The sequence below is a fragment of the Canis lupus genome, chromosome 1, assembly GCF_003254725.2.
Source record: "Canis lupus dingo isolate Sandy chromosome 1, ASM325472v2, whole genome shotgun sequence".
Classification (NCBI taxonomy): domain Eukaryota; kingdom Metazoa; phylum Chordata; class Mammalia; order Carnivora; family Canidae; genus Canis; species Canis lupus.
Genome location: NC_064243.1, coordinates 80,680,455 through 80,691,306, shown reverse-complemented (window position 1 = coordinate 80,691,306; position 10,852 = coordinate 80,680,455). Strand labels below are relative to the sequence as shown.

The following is a 10,852-nucleotide window of genomic DNA, read 5'->3' as shown; positions in this document are numbered from 1 at the left end:
GAGGCAAAGTTGCTATTATTATTTTAGAAATGGTAATATTGGGGCACCTGGGTGGCTCAGTCAGTTAACCATCTGACTTTGATTCAGGTCATGATCTCAGGGGCCTAGGATCGGCCCCATATCAGGCTCCCTATTCAGTAGGGAATCTGCTTTTCCCTCTCATTTACCCTCTGTTCACTCTCTCTCTCAAATAAATAAATAAAATCTTTTTTTTTTAAAGAATAGAAATGGTAATATTTATACAACAAGTAGCATTCACTAAGTGCCTCATTTGTGCGAAGCACTGTGAAAGGTATTTAAGCTCTAATTCTTTCAATAATCTTACAGTGTAGTTATGATTATTCCTTTATTAAAGAAGAGAAAGGGTGCCTGGGTGACTCAGTTAAGTGTGCAACTCTTGATTTTTGGCTCAGGTCATGATCTCAGGGTTGTGAGCTTGAGCCCTGAGTCGGGCTCCGTGCTGGGCACGGAGTCTGCTTGGGATTCTCTTTCTCCCTCTTTCTCTGCTCCTCCTCACTTCGTCTCTAAAGAGAGAGAGAGAGAAAGAGAGAAGAGAAAGATTAGAAGAGTTTCTGGTTAGGAAGTAGAGTAAGAGTAATGGGTAGAAAAGAATCTGGTTCACTCAGCTGGAATCGTCTCCTCTCCCCTCTTCATCTTCCTCTTCTCCTCTCAGCCAGAGGCATTCATTTGTTGACTGATTGATTGATTGATTGATTGATCAGTGCTCTGGAATGAGACAGGTATAGAATTACCAAGAGTCCTGCCTCGAAGTGTGAGTATCATCTTAACTGACATTTGTGTTCTTATCCAGACAGAATGTCCTCCGTTTCTGCAGGCATCCCAGGTACCTCTTGGTTACACCTGAAGCCTTCCCCTGAAAAATGGCAACATCTCCTCCCTTCTCTGATTCTGGGGAGTGATTCCTAGGCCCGTGGGGTCACATTTCCTTCTGAACCGCTGCTCTGGCCTCCCCTCCCTTTCCTCTGTTGACTTCTGAGCAGCTCTGAATTTCCCATGATCTTTCTCTGTCTCTCCTTCATGCCCTAAGACACCCTTTCTTGTGTGCTGCAGATTTTACTAAAGGTTAGGGATAAAGGAGGTGAATTATACCTCAGAAAAAGAAACAAACAAAAATTGAGAACAGACATCATTTGTCTTAAAATCTTTGCCCTTCTCCGCTTTAGAGAATCTATTTCAGGCAGATACTTTTCACAGTCCTGTCAACCACCGGGTTGGCTATATGGCACAACCTGTCATTCCCATGTAGACCTGTGTCCCAATTATTTTCCTCAAAGTACCAGAGAAGCCAGCCTAAAAAATCACTGTTACCTTATCATGCAGATGAACTGGACCCCCTTTCCTTCAGTATCTTCCATCCCTGCCAGCCTGGTGCCTCCCTTCCATTCCCAGGAGACACACAGAGGCATCTTCCTAAAGGAAAGATAAATTTCTCCCTGAGGTGGTTTCTGTTTTGAACATCAAAGAGTATAAGCTGCTACCAGTTTTCCTCTTTTTCTTCATTGCATCTTGTCATTCCTGCTATATTTACATGATCTCTTAAAGACCAGAAAAGTCTCATTCCATCATAAAAACTAACACTGAAATGAATGGGCAGGGAAGAAAAGATCACATCCTATTCTCCCTGAAGGTAGGGAGTATGTCTCTGCTGACGTATTTTCATGAGTTTTCATTAATATTCAGGCAGTTGGGGGGCACCTGGGTGGTTCATTTGGTTAGGCATCCGACTCTTGATTTTGGCTCAGGTCACGATCTCAGGGTTGTGAGATCGAGTCCTTACTGGGTTCTGCACTGGGTGTGGAGTCTGCTTGAGATTTTCTACCTCTTTCTCTTCTCCTACCCTTCCCCTTGTTCTCTCTCCCCTTCAAACAAATAAATACACACTATATATATATATATATATACAGGGAGCCTGATGTGGGACTTGATCCTGGGACTCCAGGGTCATGCCCTGGGCCGAAGGCAGATGCTCAACCGCTGGGCCACCCAGGTGTCCCTACATAAAATATTTTTTAAAAAAAGATTTTCTATCTCCCTCTCCTCCTACCCCTCTCATGCCCCTCTAGAAAAAATATTTAGGCAGTTTCAAGGCACTCATGTTGGTAGCTGTGAAGGAAAAGACAAATTTGGGAAGTTAAGGGGAGCTTATCTTCCATCTTGAAATCTCTATCAATCTTACAAGCTCAGTAATCATTCCTGAATAGGCACACATCATTTATTTAACAAATATTTACTGAACACATGTGAAAATGGCACAGGCACCATTAACTATCATTAACCTAATGATCAACAAGGGATTAAAAGCCTTTGTGATGGCTGAAATTACACAGTTCTATGTTTTCAGGGCTATGGGAAGATGGAAGACGGAAGCTCTCAGCTCTGGCTGCAGAGTTCAATGAAACATTCAACTTCACGTCATCAAATTGCTTCCCTTTATTTATCCCATTGTTTTACCCCAGATGATTAAACTATTACTACAGTTTGAGAGATGCATCAGCTAGACTTGAAAAATCACATGTATTAGTGCTCTGGCTCATATAGTTTTTGGGGAGAGGAGAAGGAAAGGTGTTCCCAGGAGCTGGGCAGCATGGTGGCCCCAAGATTCTGCCCCAGGGACATTGCTTACATCATCTATTTGCCTTAGGAAATTGGAGTCAATGACCAAATGCTGTGGAAAAGACTATGTTGGCATAGCAGAAAGATTCCAATATTAACCCTCCAGAGACCTAGATTTCATAATTCCCAACTCATTCACCAACTGGATAACAACAGTGAATTTTATCGACAGTTTTTCTTTTAGTGAAATAGGAGATTGAGTGATTAGACGATTCTGAAAGTCTATTTCAGACGGAAATATTACACTTAACTACTTGTGATGTCTACAGATAGAATGAGCCAATTTCAGTTATGTTGATTCATTCATTTAATTACTCATTTATTCCTCAAATAGTATAATTAAGATCATGAATTTTATGGTCAATTTTTTGTTGTTTTATGGTCAAATAGACTTTGATTTGGGACTTGGTTTCTCTACTTACTAGACAAATGACCTTGGACAGTTAACTGATTGCCTTCTTTGTGGTCATGTTTCCTCATTTCTCAATGAAAATAGTATTACTTTCATCATAAGGGTGGGTTAATATTCTCCAGAGAAATAGAACCAGTAGGACGTGTGTGTGTGTGTGTGTGTGTGTGTGTGTGTGTAGGGGCAGGGAGAGATTTTAAGGAACTGGCTTACATGCCTGTAGAGCAGTGGCTGGCAAGTCCAAAATCTGCAAGGAAGGCCAGATACCAAGACCTAGAAGAGAGGTAATGCTGCAGCTTGAGGCCAATGGCAGTCTGCTGACAGAATTCTGTCTTTCTGAGGAACATCAGTCTAATTTTTCTTAAGGCCTTCAAATGATTGGATGAGGCCCACCAACACTATAGCTGGTAATCTGCTTAACTCAATCTAATGATTAAAGTGTTAATCTTATCTAAAAAATACTTTCACAGCAACACCCAGACATGTTTAACCAAATATCTGGATGTTGTAGCCTAGCCAAATTGACATGTAAAATTAATCATCACAGGAGTACTGATCATGCAAAGAACAAATTTATCACAACGTCTAATGCAAAAATCCAATAACAATAAAAAATAGCGGGCAGCCCTGGTGGCTCAGTGGTTTAGTGCTGCCTTTGGCCCAGGGCGTGATCCTAGAGTCCCAGGATCAAGTCCTGCGTCAGGCTCCTTGCATGGAGCCTGCTTCTCCTTCTGCCTGTGTCTCTGCCTCTCTCTCTCACTCTGCGTCTCTCATGAATAAATAAATAAAATCTTAAAAAATATATAACTATTAAAAACAATAAAAAATAGCTATTATCATTGCTGCTATAATTATTCTTTAGTGAGTACCCATTTTTTTTTTCTGGGTACTAGGTTATGTTCTGAAGACGTAACAACTTACAACATACCAAACTTTGTCCTCAAGGAACCTTAACACAGATCTCTTAACACAGAGCCTAATAAGCTACCTGACCATTACAATACAGCATTCTGAATAATAGGAGAGCAAAAGACTACTCTGGAAATATGGGTATGGTAAGAATACATAAAAGGGCCTTGACTCAAAATGGGCTGAGGGGCAGGGCTAACTTAGTGAGGATCTAATGGGTGAATACATCCTAGTCAGGTAAATGGACATGAGTGAAGGGAGGAAGAAGCAGATGTATGTTAAGGAAATAAGTGCAAGGAACTAGAAATGAGAAAGAACATAGTCTATTCATAGAACTGCAAATATCTTATCATTTATTTGGTCAGAGGATGAAAGAAGCCATTGAAGACAAAAAAGGCAAAAAGATCACAAGGCTAAGTCTATAAAAGGGCTCTTACCAAGCTAAGCAGTTTGGACTTTAGCCCCAAAGCAGTGATGACCTAAAATATGGTAGTACTGTTGGAAATGGAGAGAAGAGACAAATTTGAGAGATCTCAATAGGTAAAATGGATAAGGCCTGATGATGTATTAAATGTTTGAGGTAGGGAAGGGAGGAAGGAAAACTGAGACTTAGGAGTGAGCTAGGGTATGTTTAGAAGATGCTAATAACTCTTGTAATTCAAATAAAGGATATTTTAAAGAAAGCCGGAAGACTTTGCACTAGTCATCCGCACTTTCTGTTCTTCATTTTTCACATTTGTGAAATGAAGGTATTGGTCTGGATGCTCTTTGAAAGACCTTATCTTACTCTAAGATTCTACAGTCCTGTGACTACTTTGTGCAAAAATACATTTGGGGGTCAAGGGAACACTTTTTGTACTACCAAGGCAATAAACTGAAAAGCAATAAATAGCATCACCAGACTGGTATGTAACTATGATTTTGCAATTATTACAGGATGTCAGAATGAGAAAGATCAGGAAATTAGATAGCACATGCTAGTATCTTTTATGTTCTGTTTGAGCTGTCAGAAAAATAGGGGCGGTTGACACTGCAGATCTACAAAGATTAGACGGATTGTTCTAACTAGAATCAAAGTTGATAAGCAAATTTCTATGAATAGTGAAACAGACCAAAAAGCTGATTGGTGAAAAAAAAAAATTGCATGGGAGAGAGAAACAAGCATGCTCTTTTTTTTCTATTGTGTGTTTGAAAAAAAAAATTATTGATTGCTCTGGTTTCAAGCACTTGATTTATCTTTTATGACACTTGAAACCCAGTGTTTGCTCTACAGCTTAAAGTTTATTTGGTGAGATAACAAAGACCCCGCAGAATTCTAAAGAAAAGGATGAAATCAAATGGAGATTTGAAATGAAAACCAGTCCAGATGGTCATTGTGTCCCTTTTTTTTTTTTTTAAGATTTTATTTATTCATGAGAGACACAGACAGAGGGAGAAGCAGGCTCCATGCGGCAAGCCTGACGTGGGACTCAATCCTAGGTCTCCAGGATCAAGCCCTGGGCTGAAGGTAGCGCTAAACCACTGAGCCACCCGGGCTGCCCCATTGTGTCCCTTCTCAAGCTGAACTTGAACCATTAGAAGTCTTTTTGAGCAAAAACTGAATGGTGAAAAGATTTTCAGAGATACTCTGGTATGAGCCATTCAGAACCCGGTTGATGAGTTACTGGAGTTCTTCTGACCTGAAAAACAAGGAGCTGAACATGAGGCTGTGATTCAACTCTCTGATCTTCTGGTAGAGTGCTGGGAGCGAATATCTCGCATCATAAATATCATATTTGGAGTTAGTTATCATTTTTAGCTGGGCCCCCACCAAAAGCCATTAGAAGACATTTTATCAAAAATTCAGAATACATATTAATTTAGTTTACTTTAAGTGTGTATGTGGGATGTGTGTCTATAACTTGCTAGGTAGCACCTTAAAAATAACAGGCAAATTTAGTTTTTTGTCATCTTATTGTACTTCAGTAATCATTATAGACCATCTCAGGAGTTCCAATGTTCTTAGGGGAAGGAGGGAAACCTATTTTCAAACCTCATTTTGACAAATTCTGTCATGTAATATTACTGAATTCTATTGTAAGGGCTGTGGGATTTATCTAAGGACTAGGTGAATCCAATAAATTTTCTGATCCCACAATAATAATCATAAGTGATATTATCTCTATCTCTTCATTGAATTAATAATTGAATGCTGACTTACATTCTTCCCTGACTTAAATCCAAACCTGAGAATGAGCTCTTTCTGAAAAATATTCTCAAATAATCCTTTCTGTTGTACAGCTAACCCTTTTCAATGTGTTTGAATTACAGATCAAATTCTTTCTAACAAATATCACCATGCAAATTTACTTAAATATGTAAGTAATTTTAGATATTTTATGCCAAGGCAATAAATACATTTAGATAACCCTAGGATTAGCTAACTGATTTCGACTTAACCAGAATAATAATGATGCTTTACATAATTTTGCTAATGTCATACTCAATCTATTTTGTCTCCATATTATTATAATCCTCTAAAGACAAAAACAGTGCTTATTTTTCAAAATAAGCACTGAATTTTCAGTCCCTTGATGTTGGTACCCATATCAAGAAGAGTTACTTGGCCATGGAAGGCATCCATTCAGGTGCATTCATGCCAGCATTTGGGGTCTGGGATAGAAGAACAAATTAGAATTAAAGAAGCTTCCTGAATTTACAAGGAAAGGGTTGAACAAGAAGTGTGAGCCCGAACTCAGGTCATTAGAGAATACAGAGGGGCAAGTCAGGGAAATTGAGGTAAGTGAGCAAATGCCAAGGGTGGAAACAAAAAATAAGACAAAAAAAGGAAACTCCAGTCAAGGGTCAGAAACTGTGTTGAACTGGAACCAAGTGGGAGCAAAGGCAGGATCTGGAACACCAGTGCTTGTTGTGACCACAGCTCTCTGTGCTCCTCTGTCCTTATGGATTCTCAAGCCAGGCTGGACTTTGCATGAGCCACAGGACTTTTTCCTGGCCTAGAAGTCCTTAATTGCTTGTAGGCACAACTCTGATGTCTACGTTGCCTTCAAATGATGGATGCAAGTCCTTTCAAGCAGAAGAAAGGTAAGTTTATGAGTTCAGAGAAAGGGAGACAAAACATGAAACACTCCCAAAGAGGCCCACACGTGTTTTTGTCTCACTTCTATTTTATTTATAGTCCCTTTCCTCCTCCCGTCAGAACTTTGCTCCTTAGTACAGTAGCTTAAATTTATCCATGGTGTCCATTTTGTCCACGACCTATACCTGAGGTTTCTCTTTAGGGAGGATGGGGAAGTGCTGAGGGAAGGCACAGAGATTTGAGTGTTCCCCAGGGGTTTGCATGTGAGGTCAGCATTCCCCTCCATGTCCATCTTTCCTGGATTAACCCAGCTGCACTATAGACCAGCCAGAGTTGACATGATTGCCACCTCCCCTCCCCACCCTCCCACCCCCACAAAGGAATACCAGCAGAATGTGAGAGAATAGCTTTCTAATCCACATCACCAGTCCTCTTATTTGCTTGCGACCAAGGACATGGACAGCTGAGGCCATATGTCCATATGTGAATGACACTTTCATGGAGCTGCAGAATTTTCTAAAATGGGACACAACCTCCCTTTAAGCCACATTATGCACTAGACAAAGGAAGCTCCCCTAGTCTCTTTCCAGTCTACTGCTACCAAAAAAAAAAAAAAAGGCAAGAAACTAGGTACCTGGTTAGATTTTACAGCAACATTTAGATGAAAACTTATTATACTTTTAAAATGTGATGTTATAGTATTAAGATAGCTCTCTCTCTCTCTCTCTCTCTCTCTCACACACACACACACACACACACACACACGCCCCTCATTATCAATTCAATCCCTTTATATCACTAAAAAAGCCAGAGGGATCCCACTTAGGTGCCCAATTCTCTTCTTTTAACAGCTATAGTGAGGCATTCTTCCATTAAAATCAAGTGGCTCTCCAAGATCTCCTAATTTAGAGAATTCTAATTTAAAGTCTCTCAGGTGTACTATGAATTCATTAACAGAACACATAAAATATCACAGCCATGAGCCACCTGGGTGGCTCAGTCAGTTAAGCATCTGACTCTTGATTTCAGCTCGGGTCATGAGATCCAGCCCCCCTGTTGGGCTCCACGCTCAGCTTGGAATCTGCTTGAGATTCTTCCTCTCTGCCCCTCCTCTCGCTCACTTGTGCACATGTCACTCTCTCTCTCAAATAAATAAATCTTTAAAAAATATATATCACAGACTTACACCCATATCCATACAATTTAGACAAGACAAGATGATTGGCCACTTTCTAAGTATCAGTTTCCTTAGACCGAAATTTTTCAAAACATGCTATAGAAATTAGGGAGTTGCTTAGTCAGTAAGGATGGAGACAATGGGCATAAGCAGAGAGGTGTCACCACATAGCTAAAGCAGCTTCATTTTGAAAAGTATTTTTATATACTAGGGCTTCTCAGAATTTTCCTCTCTGCAAAATTTTAAGAACTATTGCCTTATAAAGTAGTATTTTCCAGGCTGAAGTAGTGTTCTCAGACTCCAATAAATGTCTCATAACCAAGAATCACATTACTTTTAAAGCTGTTGACCTTGATGGGATTGGAAGGGAGTGAGACTGGTAAGGAACAGGCAGAGAAAATCAAAGAGAAGAAAAACAGAAAAGCTTCATGGTTTCTATTCACCAAGTATATCAATCACTATGCCAGCTGTCCAGTGACCATCACCTGTCAACTTAAAACTCAAATGGCTACCCAGCAATGTCACTCCTACATAACTATTTGAGGAAAGAGAGAGACCACGTCCACAAAAAGCCTTATATGGGAATGTTCACATCAAATGCATTCATCATAGCCCCCAAATGAAATCAGCCCAAATGTCCACCAGCAGGGCAAATGGTGGTACGCCCATGCAATGGAACTACTTACTCAACAGTAACAGTGGAGGGACTTCTAATACAACAACATGAATAAATCTCATAATGATTGTGCTGAATGGAAAAAGCTAGACCAGACCCAAAAGAGTATATCTTGTATGCTTTCATTCATATGAACTTCTAGAACAGGCAAGTCTAATCTATGGTAGGAAAAAAAAAATCAGAACAATGGTAGCTTCAGGGAAGGGATATGAAGTGACTGGGAGGTGATACAAGGGAAGTTTATAGTCATGAACATGTTCTATATTTTGACTGAGGTATGGATCACATGAGTGTATTTGTCAAAACTGATCAAATATAAGCTTATGAGTTGTGCATTTCTTTGTATGAAAGTTTGATCTGAATAGGCTTGATTTGTGGGGAAAATACTCAACCAAGAAACAAGATATGGCCAAAAATTGAGAAAATATAGAAAAATATCATTATGAGCTCAGACTAGAAAACGATTTCTTAAAGATACGCAAAATGTTCTACATAGAAAATATTGATAAATATCTTTATCAAAACTTAAAATTCATGTGAAGAGGAGATGTAGAGAAAAGGTCAATGAAGAAATTATCAATAAACATTGTAAAGGAAGCTTACAGATGGCAGCTACCCTTGTGCTGAGCATACCTATAGAGTTGTTGAATCACTGTGTTGTACACCTGAAATGAGCCCGTCATTCATGCTTCAATAAATAAATAAAACATAAAAATAAATGAAAGGATACTTGACTTTACAAATAATCAGGTGAATGCAAATTTTTTTTAAGGAAACAATTTCATATTTGGCACATTGGTAATAGTTTCTGGCACAATTGGTAATAGACACTTGTGATTTGGTGAAGCTGTGGGATTATAAATCATACTGTGCTGTGTGATTGTCAATCAGCTCAGCAAATTCAGCCATTTTAGTAACAAAACACATTCTAACCTAGAAATTGCATTTCTGTTATGTACCTAGAGATACTCTTACCTGGGCACAAAGGATACATGCAAGGATGGCCATTGTAGCAGTATTTGTACCAGTGAAAAGATGGATTCCACTGCAATGTCCTTCAATAAAGAGATGGATATGTAAAAGGTGGTGCACTCCTGTGGGGCAATATTACAAGGCAGTTGAAAAGAATAAACTATATCTACATGTATCAAGATAGCTACATTTCAAAAACATGTTAAAATAAACACAATACTGGGACACCTCGGTGGCTCAGTTGGTTAAGAGGCTGACTCTTGATTTTGGCTCAGGTCATGATCTTGAGGTCCTGGGATCAAGCCCCACAGTGGGCTCTGTGATCAGTAGTGAGTCAGCTTGGGGATTCTCTCTCTCCCTCTCCCTCTGCCCCTCCCCCCGCTCATGCTCTCTCTCTCATGCTCTCTCTCTCTCTCTCTCAAATAAAGTTTTTAAAAACTAAAACAAATAAATACAATATCATATTTAAAGATATATAACCAAATGTGTAAAAGCTGGATCAGAAGGATCCCCACAAGAACTTTAATGTTGGCTATGCCTGGGAAACAAAGAAAGGAAAAACAAGTGATGTAATAATTGAAAAGGATTTTATCTGAAGTTTATTATCAAAAAATGATAAGAAGCATTTAAATGTAAATGAATGAATCTTGATTTATTTCAGATATCTTGTAGAAAAATTAACTTAAAATGAATCACAAACATTTAGGCATGGACTCAAGTTTGTGACCTTGGGTTAAGCAAATAGGTCTTAGATGGGACATCTAAAGCACAAGCCATAAAAGAAATAAAATTGATAAATTGGACTTCATAAAAATACAAAACTGTTGCTCTTGGAAAGACCCTGCTAAAAGCATGAAAGGACAAGCCACAGACTGGGAGAAAATACTTGAAAATCACTTATTTGGCAAAAAATTGTATCCAGACCCAGCAATTGCACTGCTGGGGATTTATCCCAAAGATACAGATGCGTTGAAATGCCGAAACACCTGCACCCCA

General features: G+C 39.2%; 1 long non-coding RNA gene across 4 annotated transcripts in view; it reads right to left on the bottom strand.

Annotated features, from left to right (window-relative positions):
- Positions 1-341: 341 nt before the first annotated feature.
- The window catches only part of LOC112644685 (uncharacterized), a 107,744-nt gene continuing 97,233 nt past the window's right edge, over positions 342-10,852 (bottom strand). For 3 of the 4 annotated variants that reach the window (XR_007400980.1, XR_003126641.3, XR_003126643.3), the window contains 3 exons: positions 9,860-9,978; positions 1,330-1,431; positions 342-726 (listed from right to left, as the gene is read on the bottom strand). This is a non-coding gene — a long non-coding RNA (uncharacterized LOC112644685). The remainder of the gene's footprint in view (positions 727-1,329; positions 1,432-9,859; positions 9,979-10,852) is intronic. The other variant, XR_007400981.1, reaches the window with a different exon arrangement.